This window comes from Equus przewalskii, chromosome 6, assembly GCF_037783145.1.
Source record: "Equus przewalskii isolate Varuska chromosome 6, EquPr2, whole genome shotgun sequence".
In the NCBI taxonomy this organism is placed as follows: Eukaryota; Metazoa; Chordata; class Mammalia; order Perissodactyla; family Equidae; genus Equus; species Equus przewalskii.
Window position 1 is genome coordinate 44,259,582 of NC_091836.1, and position 21,378 is coordinate 44,280,959.

Genomic DNA, 21,378 nt, shown 5'->3' on the forward strand with positions numbered 1-21,378 from the left:
AAAGGTTAACAAAGCAAGTTACATTGTATGGAGAAGTTGAAATCAAAGAAATGGAAGTAAATAAAAGGAGTAAACTCTACTCCCACAATCTGATCAAAGAATCACAATATCTGGCTCTCAGGCTTGCATCCTGCTATCATGTGCATCAGTACTAGGACAATTGGCCCTTTCACAATTTCCTTCTCAAAGAATGTTTTCAGAGTCCTCTTTATGTCCTTATTCCTCAGACTATAGATGAAGGGATTCAGCATGAGTGTGACCATGGTGTGCATCACTGAGTATACTGAACTTGACTGCCAGCTTTGGGTAGAAGCAGAGCTAAGGTACACTCATAGGACTGTACAATAATATTAGGAGACAACTGAGAAATGCACAGGTGGAAAATGCTTTATGTTTCCCCTGAGCTGATGTGATTCTACAAGTTGAGAAAACTGTTTTAGAATATCAGAAAAATATACCAGCCAAGGGACAACCACCCAGCAGCCTAACTCCAAAATGCATCACCATGTCATTAAGAAATGTGTCATAGCAAGCAAGTTGGACCACCTGATCGATTTCATAGAAGAAAAGGGGAATATGAAATCTGTAGAAGCACAGCTGCAACACTATTTTGCATTGTAACGAAGAATGCAAAACACTCATGATCGAGGATATCAGAACCAGCAGCTCACACAGTTGTTGGTTCATGAGGACTGTGCAGTGCAGAGTGTGATAGATGGCCAAAAATTGGTCACAGGTCCTCACAGACAGGATGTAGATGTCCAAGCCTGCAAAAAATAGGAGAAAGCACATCTGGGTGATGCAACCTGCACAGGTTACAACTTTGCTCTCTATCTGTATATTCATCAACATCTTCGGGGCACTGATAGAAATGAAACAGATTTCTACAAAAGGCAGGAGGAAGAAGTACATGGGTGTATGGAGGTGGGAGTCTGAGATGGTGGCTAGGATGATGAGCAGGTTTCCAAACAGAGTGATCAGGTACATGGAGAGGATAAGCCCAAATATGAGGGGCTGCAGTTCTGGTTCCTTTGAAAATCCCAGATGAAGAAATTCTGAAACTCCTGTGAGGCTCCTTGGTTCCACGTGTTGGAGGTGACTACCGGGATATATAGAAATAAATGACTAATTTTCACACAAGCAAGCATTAGTCACCTAGCATAAATCCTACCATTTATTTTTTAGAGTCAGTAATTTAATTTCAATACATGTATATAATATAGTCTCTTTTAGGACATCCTTATCACCATTTTTCATTAGAAATTCCTTTTATACTCTCAATCTGTTCCTCAAGCCTAATGTGTACTACCATTTAATTGAGAATATTTTCCATTCTTTTGAGGAATCTGTATGAGTGTTAATAATGTACCAGGCACTGAATAGGCAATGAGCAGAGTGCTGAAAAACAAGAGTCCTTACAATCCAATGATGGAGAAAGAACATAAGCAAATAAAAATAACCAAATAGCATGTCACGTGGTGACAGGAACCATGAAGAAAAAGAACACAGGTATGAAGGAGAGAGAGGATGGGGGTGTTATTTTTTTTATGGATGTTTAGGCAAGTGCTACAAAAAAAGTGACACTTGAACAGAGACCTCAAGGAAGATGGGATGGGAGATTGAGGTTATTTAGGGAAGTGCATGCCCTTCAGGGTGAACCGCCATTGCAAAGGCCCTGTGGAAGGTGCTTGTTTCAGATAGTCAAGTCTTAAGAGGAAGCCAGTGTGTTGAGGGGAATGAACCAGAAGGAGAGACATGAGAGATGGTGTCAGAGAAAGTTGAGGAACGAAGTGGCCATCCTGCTATGGCTGAAATGTCAAGACACAGGGATTTTCTCACTCATGTTTTTGTAGGTCTTTTTTTCACTTTGTTATAATGGTGTCCCATGAATTTAAATAGACACTCCCATTTAGTTAATTCTGTTGTTTGAGTTCTGGCCTCTAAATTATGAGTAACCTTGGAATATATGAGCCCAGATACCCCTGCTCTGAGAACTGCTCTAACTCCACAAGGAGCACACACCTACACATGCACACACACCGTGGCCCACCATGGTCTCTGAGGCTACTTACTACTGTGGCTTTCTCACCTCCAGACACACTAATTAGTCCAGTAGTGGATACACATCATGCTGGCTGGTTCATGCCAACTTTCCCCAAAGAATGTATAAATGATATGAGGAATTCCAGTTAGCAAGCTTTCTATGGATAAATAAACTTGGGGATCTCTATTGGCATGCTTATTTTCTGTGTTAAAGTTAAAGAAAAATAAACCGTCTCTTTAATAAAGACAGAAAGAGAAGAGAGAAATGAAAAGGACATGAGGAGGAGGAAATATTGAAAGCTCAGGAGCTCCCTGAGAGATTGTGAGGAAGTAAAAGCATCATTGGTTCTGGTAACAGCCCAACTCTCGTTATGTCCTCTGATGCCCAGCAAAAGTAATAAAAGAGCAAAAATAAACTTGTCCAAAAGACAAAAGTAGTCAGTGACATCTTTATGCTGTGAAACACATCACAAATTGAACACTCCAAGAGCAAAATTAGCAGAAGGTATAAACTAACATCTCACAAAATGAAACATACAGAGTACAACAAAAGTTGGCTTTTTAAATATCCGTCAGTGGAAGACTTGTGTTTCCTGTACCTATCCCACATTTACTTGACCAGTTGGGTTTTATATCATCCAATAGCATATGAAGCAGGTCTATTTCTTTCATTTCTTATGTAGCATCTTTGTTATTATTGGGCCCTAGCTTTTGCTTTCTATTTTGACAAAGCCAATGGGCACAGCCTAGTCCTGGTTCTAGTCTTTGTCCAACATGCAAACTCCTCCCCAGACCATACTCTATAAATCTTGCACACTCCATGACAATCCACCAACTTAACCTGAATAACTTTCTTCATATGAATTTACTTGAGGATATTATGTCATAAACATGTTTTTTTTTTATTGTACTCTGACTTTGCCAGTATAATGCAATTACCAGTGGAACAGGGATTTCACCTGTGTTGTTCACCTTTGTTTTTCCCAAAGGTATGTGAATGTATGTGCACTGATATAGAAAAAAAATAGAGAGTATGAGAAGTTATGAACTAAATATAATGGCAAAGAACATGAAACCAGTTAAATAGGGTGATTTCATACAACTGTATTAAAAAAAATTGAGTAGAGCATCAAAAACTAACTGAAAGATGATATATAATAGCAGTAAACAAAGAATATCAACATAGATTGATGAATTAGCATAGATCTTGATATAAGAAAATATAGCATTAAGTGTACCTAGAACTTTCTGGCACATAGCAGATGTTTCACTATTTGTTGAATGAATCAGGAATTAGGTCTCAGTAGATATAGACACTTAATATATGAGAAGGTTGTATTTTAATTTAGCTGGTAAAGGCTGGGTTGTTGAATAAAAGCTTTCATAAAGGCTAAATATCTGGAAGAAAATTAAGAGGTTCTTTATCTCACACATCTTTAAAAAAAATCAGGGTGATTAGAGGAGTGATGTCAGCATCATGGCAGAGTGAGCTGTTCCCCTGGACTCTCCCCCTTAAGACACAATGAAAAGGACATTCATTAACCAACAGTGGACATCCACACAACATAAAAGACATCTGAGATTTCCATGTAGCCATACATCTGAAGGTGGGGGTGATGGACCCCCCAGTAGGCAGTGGAAGGAGGTAAGTAGATATCCTCCCCCTCCCCAGTGGCAGTGATTGAGGGTGTGAGACCTCACATGGCAGCTGGCACATGACTCAGAGAGGAGAAGGGGGAAAAGGCAGCCCTCTATGGGAATGCTTTTGCTGTCAGACTTGTTTCCCAGACTGCAGGAACGCTCCACACCAAGGTGGTTAAGCCACTGCAGGGGTGCCCCTGCTAAGCTGAGCAGCCCAGGAGGACAGCCAGCGAGTACAGAACAGAAGCATGGGTGGGAAAGAAGGCACCTCCTCCCCCGTCCCCATCCTGCCTGGTGCATCAGCTCAGCTAGTTGGCCAGGAAAGGGGAAGATGCCAGAGTGCCTGCACCGTATGTGTGAAGCAGTAGCTGCCAGACACAGACAGCTCTATTGGTACAACTTTCAACAGATGGGCACAACTACCAGGGGTTGCAGCAGGCTCAGAAAACACAGCTCCTTCCCCTCCCCCCAGTGGTGGCAGGTGGAACCTGAGACCAGATACTACTGATATGTGCTGGCAAAGGTCCACTCCATCAAACAGCATGTAGAAATACATTTACACTCCTGACCAGAAGGAAAATGACAAGCGTCCAGAATCCAATCCTGAAGTCACAGAAACTTACAATCTAAATGACAGAGAATTCAAAATGGTTATCATAAAGGAACTCAATGACTTACAAGAAAACTGACAAATACAGTTCAATGAAGTCAGGGATAAAATTTATGAGCAAAAGGAATTCTTCACAAGAGAGATTGAAACTAAAAACAAAACGGAAATGTTGGGAATGAATGAGATTTTAAAAATCTGGAATCCTTAAAAAACAGAGCTGATACTATGGAGGACAGAATTAGTAATTTAAGGATTTAAATATAGAAACACTGCACGTGGACAGAGAACTAAGACTAAAAAGAAATGAAGAAATTATCTGAGAAATATCCAACTAAATTAGGAAATGCAACATAAGGATTATAGGTATTCCAGAGAGACAAGAGAGGGAGAAAGTAGCAGAGAGCTTCTTCAAAGAAATAATAGCTGAGAACTTCCCAAATCTGGGGAAGAAGCTGGAATTGCAAGTAAATGGAGCTAATAGAACTCCTAATTACATCAATGTAAAAAGACCTTCTCCCAGGCATATATTTGTAAAACTGGCAAGTCAATGACAAAGAAAAAGTATTAAGGGCAGGAAGGCAGAAGAAAATAACCTACAAAGGAACCCACATCAGGCTTTCAGTGCATTTCTCAGCAGAAACCTTACAGGCTAGGAGAGAGTGGAATGATATATTCAAAATTCTGAAAGACAAAACCTTCTAGTCAACAACACTCTATCCAGCAATATGATCCTTCACATACGATGGAGAAATTAAAACATTCCAAGATAAACAAAAGCTGAGGGAGTGCATCACCACAAGATTCTCCTACAAGAAATGATCAAGAAGGCCCTCAAACCTGAAAAAAAAAGAAAGGCTTTCCATACTGTTTTCAATAGTGACTGCATCAGTTTGCATTCCCATAAGCAGTATATGAAGGTTCACTTTTATCCACATCCTCTCCAACATTTATTTCTTATTTGTTAATTGTAGCCATTCTGACAGGTTTGAAGTGATATCTTATTGTAGTTTTGATTTGCGTTTCCCTGATAACTAGTGATGAACATCTTTTCATGTGCCTGTGGGCCACTTGTATTACTTCTTTGGAAAAATGTTTGTTTATATCCTCTGCCCATTTTTGATTGGATAAATTCTTTGACTCATATAACATTCCAAACCTGAATCAAGAAGAAATAGAGAATATGAATAAACCAATCACAGGTAAAAAGGTTGAAACAGTAATAAAAAAAATCTCCCGAAAAATAAAAGTCCAGGAACAGATGGCTTCTCTGGAAAATCCTACCAAACTTTCAAAAGAATATTTAACACCTATCCTTCTCAAGATATTCCAAAAAATTGAAGAAGGCAGAACACTGCCTAACACCTTCTACAAGGCCAACATCACCCTGATACTAAAGCCAGAGAAGGACAACAAAAAGAAGGAAAATTACAGGCCAATATTGCTGATGGACATCAATGCGAAAATTCTCAACAAAATATTGTCAAACCTAAAACAGTGATACAGTAAAAGGATCATACACTATGATCAAGGGGGATCTATTCCAGGGATGCAGGGATGGTTCAGCATCTGCAAATCAATCAATGTAACACATCACATTAACAAAATGAGGAATAAAAATCACATAATCATCTCAATAGATACAGAGAAAGCACTGACGAGAACCAACACCGATTTATGGTAAAAACTCTCAATAAAATGGGTATAGACTGAAAGTACCTCAACATGACAAAGGCATTATATGACAAACCCACAGACAACATCATACTCGATGAAAAACTGAAAGCCATACCTCTGAGAACAGGAACAAGACAAGGGTGCCCACTCTCACCACTCTTACTCAACATAGTACTGGAGGTTTGGGCCAGAGCAATTAGGCAAGAAAAATAAATAAAAGGAATCCAAACTGGAAAGGAAGAAGGTAGTTGTCTGTAGATGACAGGAGCCTATATAGAGAAAACCCTAAAGAATCCATCAGAAAACTACTATAAATAATAAAAAAAACTACAGCAAATTTCAGGACAGAAAATCAGCCTAGCAAAAATTAGTTGCATTCCTACTAATAACGAACTAGCAGAAAGAGAAGTCAAGAATACAGTCCTATTTATAATCACAACAAAAAGGCTTCAAATGCAATAACTTTAGAATCAGAAAAACAAGTTTTGAATCTACAATCTACCACATATTAGCTGTTTGATCTTGGAGAGACAACAGGTGCATTCTGAATGTTAGCATCCTCACTCAAATAGTGGGGAGAGTAATTTCCATCCTCCTAAGGTGATAGACACTAGTAGTCAAAATGTGTAAAAAGCTTAGCATAGTTCTCATTACTAAATGAATGGGTATCACTGGTCATGAGTTTTTGCTGATATGTTGCTGTTGCTTTTATCCTCTCAAATCTTTCCATTGTTTCTCACCTCTTGGTAATAAAATAATTTGAAAGTAAAGCTCATTAGCATCATTTTGCGTATTTTTTTTTTGAGGAAGATTAGCCCTGACCTAACTGCTGCCAGTCCTCCTCTTTTTGCTGAGGAAGAGTGGCCCTGAGATAACTTCCACGCCCATCTTCCTCTACTTTACACATGGGGCACCTACCACAGCATGGCTTCTGCCAAGTGATGCCATGTCTGCACCTGGGATCTGAACCTGCGAACCCCAGGCCTCTGAGCAGCAGAACGTGCAAACTTAACCACTGCACCATGGGGCCAGCCCCTCATTCTGCATGTTAAATACAATTTTTTTAATTTGAAGACAACGTCAGAGATGATACTATCAAATGTATATCTCAAGAACTGCTGTTGCAAAGAAATATCTTTCTCCATGGGTCTGTGTCTTTCTAATAAACACAGAACATTCTCAAATTCACCGAAACTTATAAAGTTAAAAAATGTTCTTGGTTCACCACACATGCCTCCACACCTAATAATCTATTTTTCTACCTCTCTTACCTGCAAAACTCCTCAGATATATTCTAACTGTATTGGAACCACTTTCTCCCTCGCGTTCCCTCCTCAGTCACATTGAAATAGACTTCCATTCCCATTCCCTAATTGTCAACAATGATCCTTGTATTCCTGAGTCAAACAGATATTCCTCTTTTTAACATATTGAATAAATTAATAATAAATTAATTAGCCTGCAAAGCAGATAAACATGACAGACTCTTGGATAGACTGGTTAGGCTCTCAGGTGATCTCAGGTAAATGTTCTCCACTTCCACTCTCTCTGAACCTTTCCTGAGGTACTTACTGGGCTCTCAGTGTCACGTGGATGGAGTTTCTGAGAGGAAGACCTCCACGTGCAAGTCCAAATTCATCCTTGGATGGTTGATGATGGAGACTGAAGCTCTGTTTCCAGACTGGACAGCAGAAAAGAGCAAAACATTGGTTCCCCAGCCAGACTCAGGAATCTAAGAGCAACAGCCATGCTCTCTCTTGCTCAAGGTTGTGCACGCTGAGGGACTGCAGCAGAGGAGATATTTACAGCTCCCTATGTCTGCTCACTAGGTGCTGTTTCCATCATTACTCCCACCTCTGAGTGCATCATTTCCTTGTGAGACCATGGTGTGGAAAGAAAGAAAGTTTTTCCTGCTGATACTCTGCTCCCAGGAGACCGGGTGAGAAGTCAGGTGTATCCAGTTGGCATTCCTTATTCTCATGAACTCACCTGTCTTCCAGAGGCCTAACTTACTTGTGCCTTATTCTTATTTTGAGTTAATATTTTTTTCCAAAACTGCCACTGAAGAACCTGTCTTGACTAAGTCCTATGGACCTCCAAAGTATTGACCTGTGGCAGGGAACAGGTCCTGATGTCTCCAGAAAATTTCTATTCGCCTCTTGAACAAGGGACAGAGGTGTGTTATAACCACGGGTATTATAATCCTTGGCTTCACGATGCTTGTGACAAATGAATTAGGAGATTCACGCTTGTAACTCTAATTAAGAGCTGTCATTTATTTCTTCTTTTTAAAAAGTTTTGTTAATTATAAGATATTTATATCTTCTTATGCAGTATGAGGTAAGCTTAGAATCTTATATGAATTGTCTCATTTTTTTTTGAAATTTCAGTTGTACGTTATTATTTATCAGTCATATTATAGGCACAACACTTCACCCTTTGTGCCCGCCCCCCAGCCCCCCTTTCCCCCAGTAACCACTAATCTGCTCTCTTTGTCCACATGTTTGTTTATCTTCCACATGTAAGTGGAGTCATACAGACTGTTTTCTGCATCTGGCTTATTTTGCTTAACATAATACCCTCAGGGTCCATCCATGTTGTTGTGAATGGCATGATTTTATCCTTTTTTATGGCTGAGTAGTATTCTATTATATATCTTCTTTATCCAGTTATCAGTCGATGGGCACTTATGTTGCTTCCATGTCTTGGCTTTGTGAATAATGCTGCAATGAACATAGGGGTGTGTGGGTCTCTTTTGAATTGCTGATTGCAAGTTCTTTGGATAGATATCCAGTAGTGGTATTTGGGTCATATGGTATTTCTATTTTTTTTTGTAGGCAAAGGCATGTTTTCATTAGCATATTGAAATAGGGAGTTAAGAAACATTTGGGATCATAACGTTTTACAGAGACAGTAAAAATAAAATAGGTTATTATCCACAGAGATTCTCTGATTCTAAATATTAGGTAAGCAGAAATACTACCTGCTGTTGCAAATTCCATGACACACTATCAGTTAATAAAAATAGGACAAGCAATATAAAGTAATATACTTTTGGGAAAATGGTGCTCCACTTCCACGAGGAAATTACATTTGCCTTTTTTATTGTCTTTCTACAATAAAGATTGTATTATTGTCTTGATACAATAAAGCTATGCTAATAAAATTCACTGGTCACTTTCTATGATGGTTAATAGTACTGCATTTAACTACAGAGAAAGGACAAACTCAGCAAAATGGTAGGATCTTGTAACTTAAGCAGGGAAAAATTTGAACTTTAACTGGATTTGGTGTTTTTTTAAATTAAAGTTATGAAAGTTAACATCCTTGTGAAATTACAGTTGTACATCATTATTAGTCATGTTGTAGGTACACCACTTCACCCCTAGTGCCCTCCCCCCACCCCCCTTTCCCCTGGCAACCACCGATCAGTTCTCTTTGCCCATTTGTTAACTACCACCTATGAGTGGAGTCATACAGAGTTCGTCTTTCTCTGTCTGGCTTATTTCACTCAACATAATACCCTCAAGGTCTATCCATGTTGTTGTGAATGGGACGACTTTGTCCTTTTTTATGGCTGAGTAGTATTCCATTGTATATATATGTACCACATCTTCTTTATCCAATCATCAGTTGCTGGGCACTTAGGTTGGTTCCATGACTTGGCTATTGTGAATAATGCTGTGAAGAACATAGGGGTGCATGGAACTTTTGGAATTGCTGATTTCAGGTTCTCAGGATATATACCCAGTAGTGGGATGGCTGGGTCATAAGGTATTTCTATTCTTAACTTTTTGCGGAATCTCTATACTGTTTTCCATAGTGGCTGCACCAGTTGCATTCCCACCAACAGTGTATGAGGGTTCCCTTTTCTCCACAGCCTCTCCAACATTTGTCACTCTTGGTTTGGGATATTTTTGCCATTCTAACAGGTGTAAGGTGATATCTTAGTGTAGTTTTGATTTGCATTTCCCTGATGATTAGTGATGATGAGCATCTTTTCATGTGTCTATTCGCCATCCGTATATCTTCTTTGGAGAAATGTCTGTTCATGTCCCCTGCCCATTTTGTAATTGGGTTGTTTGATTTTTTTATTGTTGAGTTCTGTGAGTTCCTTGTATATTATGGAGATTAACCCTTTGTCGGATAAATAACTTGTGTATATTTTTCCCCAATTAGTGGGCTGTTTTTTTGTTTCAATCCTGTTTTCCCTTGCCTTGAAGAAGCTCTTTAGTCTGATGAAGTCCCATTTGGTTATTCTTTCTATTGTTTCCCTCATGTGAGGGGTTATGGTGTCCTAAAATATTCTCTTGAAGCTGATGTCAAAGAGTTTACTGCCGATATTCTCTTCTAGAAGACTTGTTGTTTCAGGCCTAATCTTTAGGTCTTTATCCATTTTGAGTTTATTTTAGTAAATGGTGAAAAAGAATGGTTAATTTTCATTCTTCTACATGTGGCTGTCCAGTTTTCCCAGCACCATTTGTTGAAGAGACTTTCTTTCCTCCATTGTAGGCCCTCAGCTCCTTTGTCAAAGATTAGCTGTGCATAGATGTATGGTTTTATTTCTGGGCTTTCAATTCTGTTCCATTGATCTGTGCACCTGTTTTTGTACCAGTACCATTCTGTTTTGATTACTGTAGCTTTGTAGTATGTTTTGAAGTCAGGGATTGTGATGCCTCCAGCTTTGTTCTTCTTTCTCAGGATTGCTTTAGCAATTCTGGGTCTTTTGTTGCCCCATATTAATTTTAGGATTCTTTGTTCAATGTATGTAAAGAATGACATTGGAATTCTGATTGGGATAGCATTTAAACTGTAGATTGCTTTAGGTAGAATGGACATTTTAACTATGTTTATTCTTCCAATCCATGTGCATGGAATGTCTTTCCATCTCTTTATGTCGTCGTCGACTTCTTTCAAGAAGGTCTTGTAGTTTTCGTTGTATAGATCTTTCACTTCCTTGGTTAAATTTACCCCAAGGTATTTTATTCTTTTTGTTGTGATCATGAATAGGATTGAGTTCTTGAGATCTTTTTCTGTTAGTTCATTGTTAGCATATAGAAATGCTACTGATTTATGTATGTTGATTTTATACCCTGCAACTTTGCTGTAGTTGTTGATTGTTTCTAATAGTTTTTCTATGGATTCTTTGGGGGTTTCTATGTATAAGATCATGTCGTCTGCAAACAGCAAGAGTTTTACTTCTTCATTGCCTATTGGGATTCCTTTTATTTCTTTTTCCTGCAGAATTGCTCTGGCCAAAACCTCCAGTACTATGTTGAATAAGAGTGGTGAAAGTGGGCACCCTTGTCTTGTTCCTCTTCTGAGAGGGATGGGTTTCAGTTTTTGTCCGTTGAGTATGATGTTGGCTGTGGGTTTGTCATATACGGCCTTTATTATGTTGAGGTACTTTCCTTCTATACCTATTTTATTGAGGGTTTTTATCATCAATGGATGTTGGATCTTGTCGACTGCTTTCTCTGCATCTATTGAGATGATCATGTGGTTTTTGTTTCTCATTTTGTTAATGTAGTGAATCACGTTGATTGACTTGCGGATGTTGAACCATCCCTGTGTCCCTGGTATAACTCCCACTTGATCATGGTGTATAATCTTTTTGATATATTGCTGTATTCGGTTTGCCAAAATTTTGTTGAGGATTTTTGCATCTATGTTCATCAGTGATATTGGCCTGTAGTTTTCCTTCTTTGTGTTGTCCTTGTCAGGTTTGGGGATCAGGGTGATGTTGGCTTCATAGAATGTATTAGGGAGTGCTCCATCTTCCTCTATTTTCTGGAATAGTTTGAGAAGGATAGGTATTAGATCTTCTTTGAATGTTTGGTAGAATTCTCCAGAGAAGCCGTCTGGTCCTGGACTCTTATTTTTGGGGAGGTTTTTGATTACTGTTTCTATTTCTTTACTTGTGATTGGTTTGTTCATATTCTCTATTTCTTCCTGATTCAGTTTGGGTAGGTTGTATGAGTCTAGGAATTTATCCATTTCTTCTAGGTTCTTCAATTTGTTGGCATAAAGTTTTTCATAGTATTCTCTTATGATCCTTTGTATTTCTTTGGTATCTGTTGTGATTTCTCCTCTCCCATTTCTAATTTTATTTATTTGAAAATTCTCTCTTTTTTTTTAGTGAGTCTGGCTAAGGGTTTGTTTGTCTCATTTATTTTTTATAAAAAGTACTAGGTGGTCAGTGGTTTCATGAACTTCAGTTTACATTTGTAGAGCTGGAGCGCAGTAGGATTATGTGATCTGCCTCAAGTTATGAACTGAGAAAGGGCTGGCTTTGATTGAAACTCCTTCAAGATGTTTCCAGTTCTCATGCTCTAGGCCTGTGGGTCTCAACTGTGGTGATTTTGCCACCAGAAAACACCTGCCGATGTCTGGAGAAATTTATGGCTGTCACAACTGGGGAGGTACCACCACCACCTAGTGAGTTAAAGCTAGGGATAGCGCTTCACATCCCACTATGCACAGAATGGCTCACATCACAAATAATTTTCTAGCACAAACGGCAACAGTGAGATGATTGAGAAACATTGTTCTAGACCAGAACCTCTCCATCATCAATCTATATATGAACCATTGGGGATTGTCTTCAGATGCAGATTCTGACTCAACAGGTCCAAGATGGGCCCAAGTGTCTGCATTTGCAACTAGTTGCCAGTTAATATTGATGCTGTTAGTCCTGGTCTGTGGACCAATCTTTGTGTATCAGGTCTGTGGTCCATGTCAAGAGTGAGATGTAGGTATTTTGAGACCTTCTCCACCAAAAACCCTCCCATCCACTTCAGGATTGACCTTAGATGGTCAAATGATGGACTCAGTAGCTCAGCTGCTTCATGCTCAGCTTTGCACATGCTTATTGAGTATTTCCTTCATGACAGAAAATGAACCTTTCAGGCCTTTGATTCCTTAATTGTAAATAGGAAAATTCCATCTATGTTATGAAGTTGGTGTGCAAAGTTAGTAATAATTTAGAACTAATAGAAAATTTCCTGGCACAGGGCAGATGCCCACTCTACAGCAGCTATTGAGACAATGCTCCAGTTCTGCATTTACTAAGCTCGTTGTGACATCAGAGAATTTCTAGGGACAGGAACTGAGTCCATCATTACCCTGCTCCTGGGAGACAGTGAGTTGTGATCTTGAAAGGGAATCTCCTCCCAGGGCCCCAACCATGAAAAAGCCTGCTTGAGAAGTCACCATCCTATGCTGTGTTGTATTCAGGGTCATAACCTCTAACCTCCTCACACTGGCTCCAAATGGCCACAGTAAGAATTTTAGACTCTTCAAGCTGTTTTACTGTGTTCCTATGTTCCACTCTTGGGGATATCTGCATTATTGCTGTTTCTTGGAGAATTAAATTATTCCACCAACTCTTTGTAGCTTCCTTGATGCAAGTCTGTAGCATATAATTAAAAATTATTTGTTGTCAAGATAAGCATGAAATACTTGTGTGACTGCCCCACAAAGAATTTATTTTTCATAATGATTTATTTACTTCCCCATTTTCTTAGCTGGACTGTACATACCCATCCATTGCTTTGAGACTTAAATTTTTTTCAGCTTTATTGAGATATAATTGACATATAACATTGTATAGTTTTAAAGTACACACCATGGTGATTTGAAACACACGTATATTGAAAATATTACCACAATAAGGTCAGTTAAAATATCCAGCACTCATATAATTAGCTTTTTTTCTGGTGAGAACAGCTAAGATATATTTTCTTAGAAATTTTAAAGTACATAATACAGTATAGTTAACTAAAGTCAGTATGCTGTACATTAGTTCCCCAGAACTTACACATCTAAGAACTGAAGTATGTACCATCTGACCAACATCACCACACTTCCCTTCCCCCTCAGTCCCAGGCAACCAAGTATTTACTCTTTGTTTCTAAGAGTTTTGCTTTTTAATATGCCACATATAAGAGATATCATAAAGTTTTGTCTTTTTCTATCTGATATTTATTATAATATCCTCGAAGTTTATCCACATTGTTGAAAATAACATGATAACATTTTCTTTATCAATTCATCCACTGGTGATGACTTAGGTTGTTTCCATGTCTTTGCTATTGTGAGTAGGGCTGCAATGAACATTGTGTGGGTACAGCTATCTCTTTGAGATAGTGCTTTCATCTTGTTTGGATATATATCCTGATATGAAATTGCTGGAACATGTGGTAGCTCTACTCTTAATTTTTTGAGGAACCTCCACACTGTTTTCTATATTGGCTGTACAATTTATGTTCCTACCAACAGTGCACCAGAGTTCTCTTTTCTCCAATCTTCACCAGTATTTATCTTTTGTCATTTTGAATTTCTAACAGGTGTGAGATGATATCTCATGGTTTTGATTTGCATTTCTCTGATGAGTGGTGATGTTCAACACTTTTTCATGTAGTTTTTGGCCATTTGTTTGTGATTTTGGGGAAACTGTCTATTTAAGTCCTCTGCCAATTTTTAATCAGATTGTTGTTGGGTATTTTTGCCATTAGTTTGTATGAGTTCCTTATATGTTATGGAGATTAACCACTCATCTGATATATGATGTCATAAATTATCTCCCATTCTGTAGGTTTCTATATATATTGTTGTTTCTTTTACTGTGTAGAAGCTTTTTAGTATGATGTTGTCTCACTTGTTTACTTTTGCTTTTTTTGCTTGTTCTTTTGGTGATATATGCAAAAACTCTTTGCCAAGACCGATGTCAAGAAGTTGTTTCCCTATTTGTTCTTCTAGGAGTTTCACTGTTTCAGGTCCTGCATTTAAGACAGCAATCCATTTCAAGTTTATTTTTGTGAGTGGTGTAAGATAGGAATACAATTTCATTCTTTTGCATTTGAATATCTGGTTTTCTCTACACCATTTATTGCAGAGACCTACCATTTCCCTATTAAGGGTTATTGGCTCCCTGGTCAAATATTAGTTTACCATAAGTGCAAGAGTTTATTTGTCGTCTCTCAATTCTGTTCTATTAGTCTATGTGTCTGATTTTATGCCAGTGCCATATTGTTTTCATTACTACAGCTTTGCAATATAGTTTGAAGTTAGAAAGTATGATGTCTCCATCTTTTTCTTCTTTTCTAGGATTGCTTTGTGTACTCAAGGATTTTGTGATTTTATGAGATATGTAGAATTGATTTTTCTAATTCCATGAAGCATGAGATTAGACTTTTGATAAGGATTGCATTAAAACTATATTTGTTTTTGAGTGATATGGACATTTTAACAATTCCTCTGATCCATGAACATTATTCCCTTTATTTGTATGTTCTTTAATTCTCTTTATTCATGGCTTAAACTTTTCAGTGCACAGATATTTTACCTTTTTGGTTAAATTTATTACTAATTATTTTTTTCTTTTTGATGCTATTGTAATTGAGACAGTTTTATTAATTTCTTATCCAGATTTTTGTTGTTCGTGTATACAAACACAACTGATTTTCATATGCTGATTTTCTGTTCTGTAACTTTACTGAATTTTGCTTGTTAGTTTTAACCATTTTTGACAGAGTCTTTAGAGTTTCCATATATAAAATCATATCATTTGAAAATAAAGACAATTTTACTTCTTTCTTTCCAATTTGTATTATTTTATCTTATTTTCTTGCCTAATTGCTCTGGCTAGGGCTCCCAGTACTATGCTGAATAGGAGTGGTGGAGAGTGGGTGCCTTTATCTTGTTCCTGACCTTAGAGGAAAAATTTTCAACCCTTTACCATTGAGTATGTTGTTAACCATTGGCTTGTCATGTACAGCCCTTATACTGTTGATGTACATTCCGTTTATACTCAATTTGGTAGAGTTTTTATCATGAAAGGATGTTGAAATTTTTCAAATACTTTTGCTATCCTATTGGGATAGCCATATGATATTTATATTTTTATTTTACTAATGCAGTGTATTACATTTCTTGATTAGTCTATCTTGCACCAGCCTTACATCCCAGAGATAAATCCCACGTGGTCATGGTGTATGATCCATTTAATGTGTCATTGGATTTGGTTTGCTACTATTTTGTTTAGAATTTTTGCATTTATATTCATCAGGGATATTGGCCTGCAGTTTTCTTGTAGTGTCTTTATCTGGCTTTAGTATCAGGATAATGCAAGCCTCAAAAAAATGAGTTTAAATTGTTCACTTCTCTTCAAGTTTTTAGAAAAGTTTGGCATTCATTGCTTAAATATTTAGTAAAATCCACTAGTGAAACCGTCTGTTCCTGAGCTTTTCTTTGTTTGGAGGTTTTGTTCCATTTCTGCTGTTATGCTTCCTTGATTTTTCATGTTTCTTTAAGATTTGCATTGCTGTCTGCATGTATGAAGACATAGTCACCTCCTCTCGTGTTCGGTGGCTGGCCAGGGAGAGGAATATCTTCCCTCAGCCCTGTTAGTGATTCTAAGGCATTTTCAGAACATACATACATATATGTGTGTGTATATATATATACACATATATGCATACATAGTGTAATATCTCCAAATTAGTTCTTTTTCAAAACTTTTTTTGGCTATTGTAGGTTCTTTGCCTTTCTATCTCAACCTTAGAAATCGTTGTCAATTTCTACAAAAGCAATTGCAGAGATTCTGATTTTGATTTCACAGCATATATAGATTACTTTAGGGAGACTTGACATGGTACAATACCGAATTTTCCAGTTCACTAAGATGGTGTGATAGGCATAATTCTGAGAAGGCTCTGAGATTCTTCTTCCTGGTACATGCACCCTGGATACATCTTCCTTGGAGTGTGCATTGAAGGATTTAGCTCTCAAGACTAGGATACAATTCCTGAAAAATGAGAGGGTTTTGCAAATATAATTAAGGTCTCAATTTAGTTTAGCTCCTTTGGGTTGAGTCCAGAGAAACGGGGTTCCAAAAGGGATACCCTCAGAGGGATTTACCCCATGGGGAAAGGAGAAGAGGAAAACCTAAGCAATCCTCATCGCTGCCATGGTCATCTTCAGCCTTTGAGACCAAGAACCCCATAGTATTCACCAACACTGAGCCCAGGTCATGGAGCTGCCCATAGATTCCAGTGCTGTATCACCTGCCCAGGGCTGAAACTGTCACTTTGGTGAGACCTGTTCCCAAGGCCCGAGTCACTATTGCACCAACTCTTCCACTCTTACTGCTGTCCTCCACTCTCCAGCATCAGGACTCACAGTGCTGTGCCATATGAAGACCAGAGCTGTTGCACTGCCCTCTGCCCCTTGGCTGTTAAGTCACGGGTTTGACCCACCATCACTGGCCTGTGCTGCTGCTGCTCTGTGCCCCATACCTGAGTCAGGGAATTGAACAAAGAGTTAAAAATCACAATAAAGAATGAAAAAAGACTTCTGGAGCTGAAGAATACAATGATTGAAATAAAAAATACATTGGAGGCCTTCAACAACATGCTTGATCAATTAGAAGAAAGAATCTGTGAAGTTGAAGGCAGATCTCTTGAAATCATCCTGTTAGAGGAGTAAAAAGAGAATGAGAAACAGTGAAGAAGGCCAATATGAATCATGAGCTACCATTAAGTGAGAGGCTTTGTTGCATTATGGAAATCTGAGAAGGAGAAGAGAAAGAGAAACAGGCAGAAAGCTTATTTGAATAAATAATGCTGAAAATCTGGGAAGAGATATGGACATTCAAGTACATGCAGCTCCAAAATACCTGAACAGATTCAACCCAGTTCCAATGTGTGTGTGGATTTTCCCTACACAGCCAAGCAGTTCTCCAACACCAGCTGGGTGTTCTACAGTTCGACTTAATGCTGACACTCTCTACCTGGAGACAGCCTAGACACGAGAGATTAGGAGCTCAGTCCCACAGACTGCTCTCCACTTCAGATGCCAGTTGCAAGTCAGGTTGTTACCTGTGCTTCTGAGCGATTGGCTATCATTCAGAAGTTCCCTTGATCTCTCCCTGGGCTCAATTAATTTGCTAGAGTGGCTCACAGGTGTCAGAGAAACATGTTACTTACTAGGTCATCAGTTTATTATAAAAAGATATAACTCAGGAACAACCAGATGGAAGAGGTGCATAAGGCAAAGTATGAGGAAAGGGCTTGGAGATTCCATGCCCTCTCTGAGTGCATCACTCTACAAAACCTCTTTGTGCTTACCAATCTGGAAGATCTCTGAACACCATTCCTATGGGTTTTTATACAAGCTTCACTACATAGGTATGAAGTCATTGGCCACTGGGGATTGAGTCCAATTTCCAGCCCCTCTCCCATCCCAGGAGGTTACAGGTGGTACTTAAATTCCAACCCTCTAACCACATGGCTGGTTCTCCTGGCAACCAGTTCCTATCCTTAGCTGAAGTCCAAAATCACCTTTTTAATACAACAAAACACACTTTCTTGGCTCTCAACACTTAAGAAATTCCCAGAGTTTTAGGAACTCTGTGCCAGAAATGTGATGAAGGCCAAATATATATATTCTTGATTATAAATCACAATATCGCTGATATAAACAGAACCTTGATTGGAGTTCCATCAGGATGCTTCCAGTTCTCAAACTCTGGCACAGTGGTGCTCAATCAGAGATGCTTTTTTTCCCTGGAGATATTTGGCAATGTCTTAACGGATGCAGCAAATTCATATAATCCACGCGACAGAATCCACTACAAGTATTTATCCAGCTCCTAATGTCAACAGTGAGAAGGTGAGAAAACCTGTCCTGGACCAGTACTTCTCCAACTTCATGTGCGTGTAAATCAACAAAGTCTGCAGTCTAAATGCAAATTCATCAGGTCTCCAGTGGGCCCAGGGACTGTGCATTTCTAACAAGCTCTCAGGTGGTGTTGATGCTACGGGTCCTGGTCTGTGGATCACAGGGTGAGTAGCAAGGCTGTGAACCTGCGTAGAGTCAGGTGTAGGTAGTTTTAGGTCTAATCCACCAAGATCTTCTTTGCATGTAATTTTGAAAGAAAAATTTTGCACTCACCCTACAGGTGGTGATAAATTCTGCTTGACTCTTTTAAGCATGAGGGCTCTTCAAGGACATCAAATAATATATATCTGAAATAGACTTTGCAGGCAAATAAGGGCCTCCAAAATATTGTCCACATCCTAATCCCAAGAACTTTTGAATATGTTGGTTTACATGGCAAAATGGAATTAAGATAGCAGATGGAATTAAGTTACTATTCATTTACCTTAACATAAGAAGGTTAGCCTGAATAATCTGCTTGGACTAATGCAATCATGATCATCCCCTAAATGTAGAAGGAAGAGGAAGAATTGGAGTCAGAGAAATATACTGAAGACGTTGTGTGGCTGGCTTTGAAGATGGAAGAATGGCCATGAGCCAAGCAATGCAGGTGGCCACTAGAAAGCGTAAGAGAAAAGGAAATTTATTCTTTCTTGTAGCTTCCATAAGAAACCCGAGCCTGCAGTCATCTTGATTTTAGCCCAATAAGACCCATTTTGGACTTCCGAACTGTAGAACTTTAAGGTATAAATTTGTTTGTTCTAAGCCACTAGTGTGGTAATTTGATAAGCAGCAATTGTAATCTAAAGCAGACATTCATCTAAAAACGTTTTTTTCAAGGAAACTGATGTTAAGCCTCTCGAATCATTTAGATTTTCTTGGGTAAAGGCATTTTTTTGTTGAAATTCCACCTTAAATAGTTATTGAAAAGAAAATTAAAGTCAATTTGCAGACATATGGCTCCCTTAGTGCAGAGAATTTCTCATTGTCTAAAATGTGTTTCTAACTGAGGCCTTTGAGTCATTAAGAGAGGAAAAGAAATTAATCATTAAAATTAAGGTCACTCGTTCTACTCTAAATCTTTGTGTCAAAATTTCTACATTCTTTCAATTTCATGTTTCTTCAAATGTTTATTATTTTTATCCTGTTCCTGTTTCTGTCAAGTTTCCTTTCAACAAAAAAGATGGGATTATCTATGGGTCTGGTTTTTGGTTTGTGTATGTATACACAAAGACAGTCCTCAACTTATAATGGTTCAACTCCTCATTTTTCAACTTTACAATGGTGCAAAAAAGCAATACATATTCAGCAGAAACTGTACTTTGAGTTTTGAATTTTGATCTTTTTCCCAGAGTAGTGATACATGGTACAATACTCTCCCATGATGCTGGGTTATGGTAGCAAGCTACAACTCCCACTCAGCCATGCAATCACGAGGGTAAAGAACCCAAACATTTACAACCATTCTGTACCCATACAACCATTCTGTTTTTCATTTTGAGTACAGTGTTCAATCAATTACATAAGGCAGTCAACACTGTTCTTTTATTGTTGTTTTTTTGCTGAGGAGGATTTGCCCTGAGCTAACATCCACGCCAATCTTCCTCTACTTTTTAGTATGTGGGCTGCTAGCACAGCATGGCTGCTAACAGAGCAGTGTAGGTACACACCTGGGAACCGAATCTGGGCTGCTGAAGCAGAGTACACTGAATTTAACCAGTTCAGTGCACTGGCCCATCAACACTTTATTTTAAAATAGATTTGTGTTGGATCATTTTGCCTAATTGTAGGCTAATGTAAGTGTTCTGAGCACATTTAAGGTGGTCTAGGCTAACTTTGGCAGTTTAGATGCATTAGATGTATTTAAACGCATTTTTGACTTATGACACTTTCAACTTATGATACGTTTATTGGGATGTAACCCCAGTGTAAATGAGGAAGATTTTTACATATATATAGGTACATATTAATATTACATATAACATTAATATAAAATTATATGCAACTTAAATATATAATTAATATTATATAATATATTATAAATAAACATATACAAATTTGCCATTTCTTATGTAATTATATTCCAATTAAAAAATTCTACGGGTGAATAACCCAGGGTTGGATCTAGAGCACAGGTAGCTGAGTTACAAGACCTAGGAGATATGTTTTATAACTGGGAAGAAAGAAAAATGTCATATACAAAGATAGGAACTGTGAAATTAAATTAAGGCCATTTTCACTTGATAAACTATTTTTCTCATAAACTCTAAGATTTAATCTGCATATATAAATGGAGTAAAGTATCATATATTTCTTGAAGAAGAAAGTGCAATACAGTTGCACACAATACGATGGATGAGCTTTAGAGCTTGAGACAATGTGAGGAATCACAGCTGAATATAGACTCATGAGGAACACAACAGAGATCAGAACAACTCCCCTCCACACTATCTCATTTGATAATCAAGGCACTTTACTACCAATTGCTATTAGGATGGCCTATTGGGCAGAAACAGCTAACTGATATGAAAATAAAAATGAACAGAAGTGAAGGCAATTATAATAATCTGCTTCTTTTCATTCTAGGCATTTGTTCTGATATTTGAAGATAGCATTCATGATTACTCTGTTATTGAAGATTATTTCAGATAAATATATTAAAATTTTACTCCACTGAGGTTCCTTTCCAG

General features: G+C 38.1%; 1 pseudogene; it reads right to left on the minus strand.

Moving 5' to 3' along the window:
- Positions 1-101: 101 nt before the first annotated feature.
- LOC139084240 (olfactory receptor 7A10-like) lies at positions 102-18,122 on the minus strand (annotated as a pseudogene).
- Positions 18,123-21,378: the final 3,256 nt, after the last annotated feature.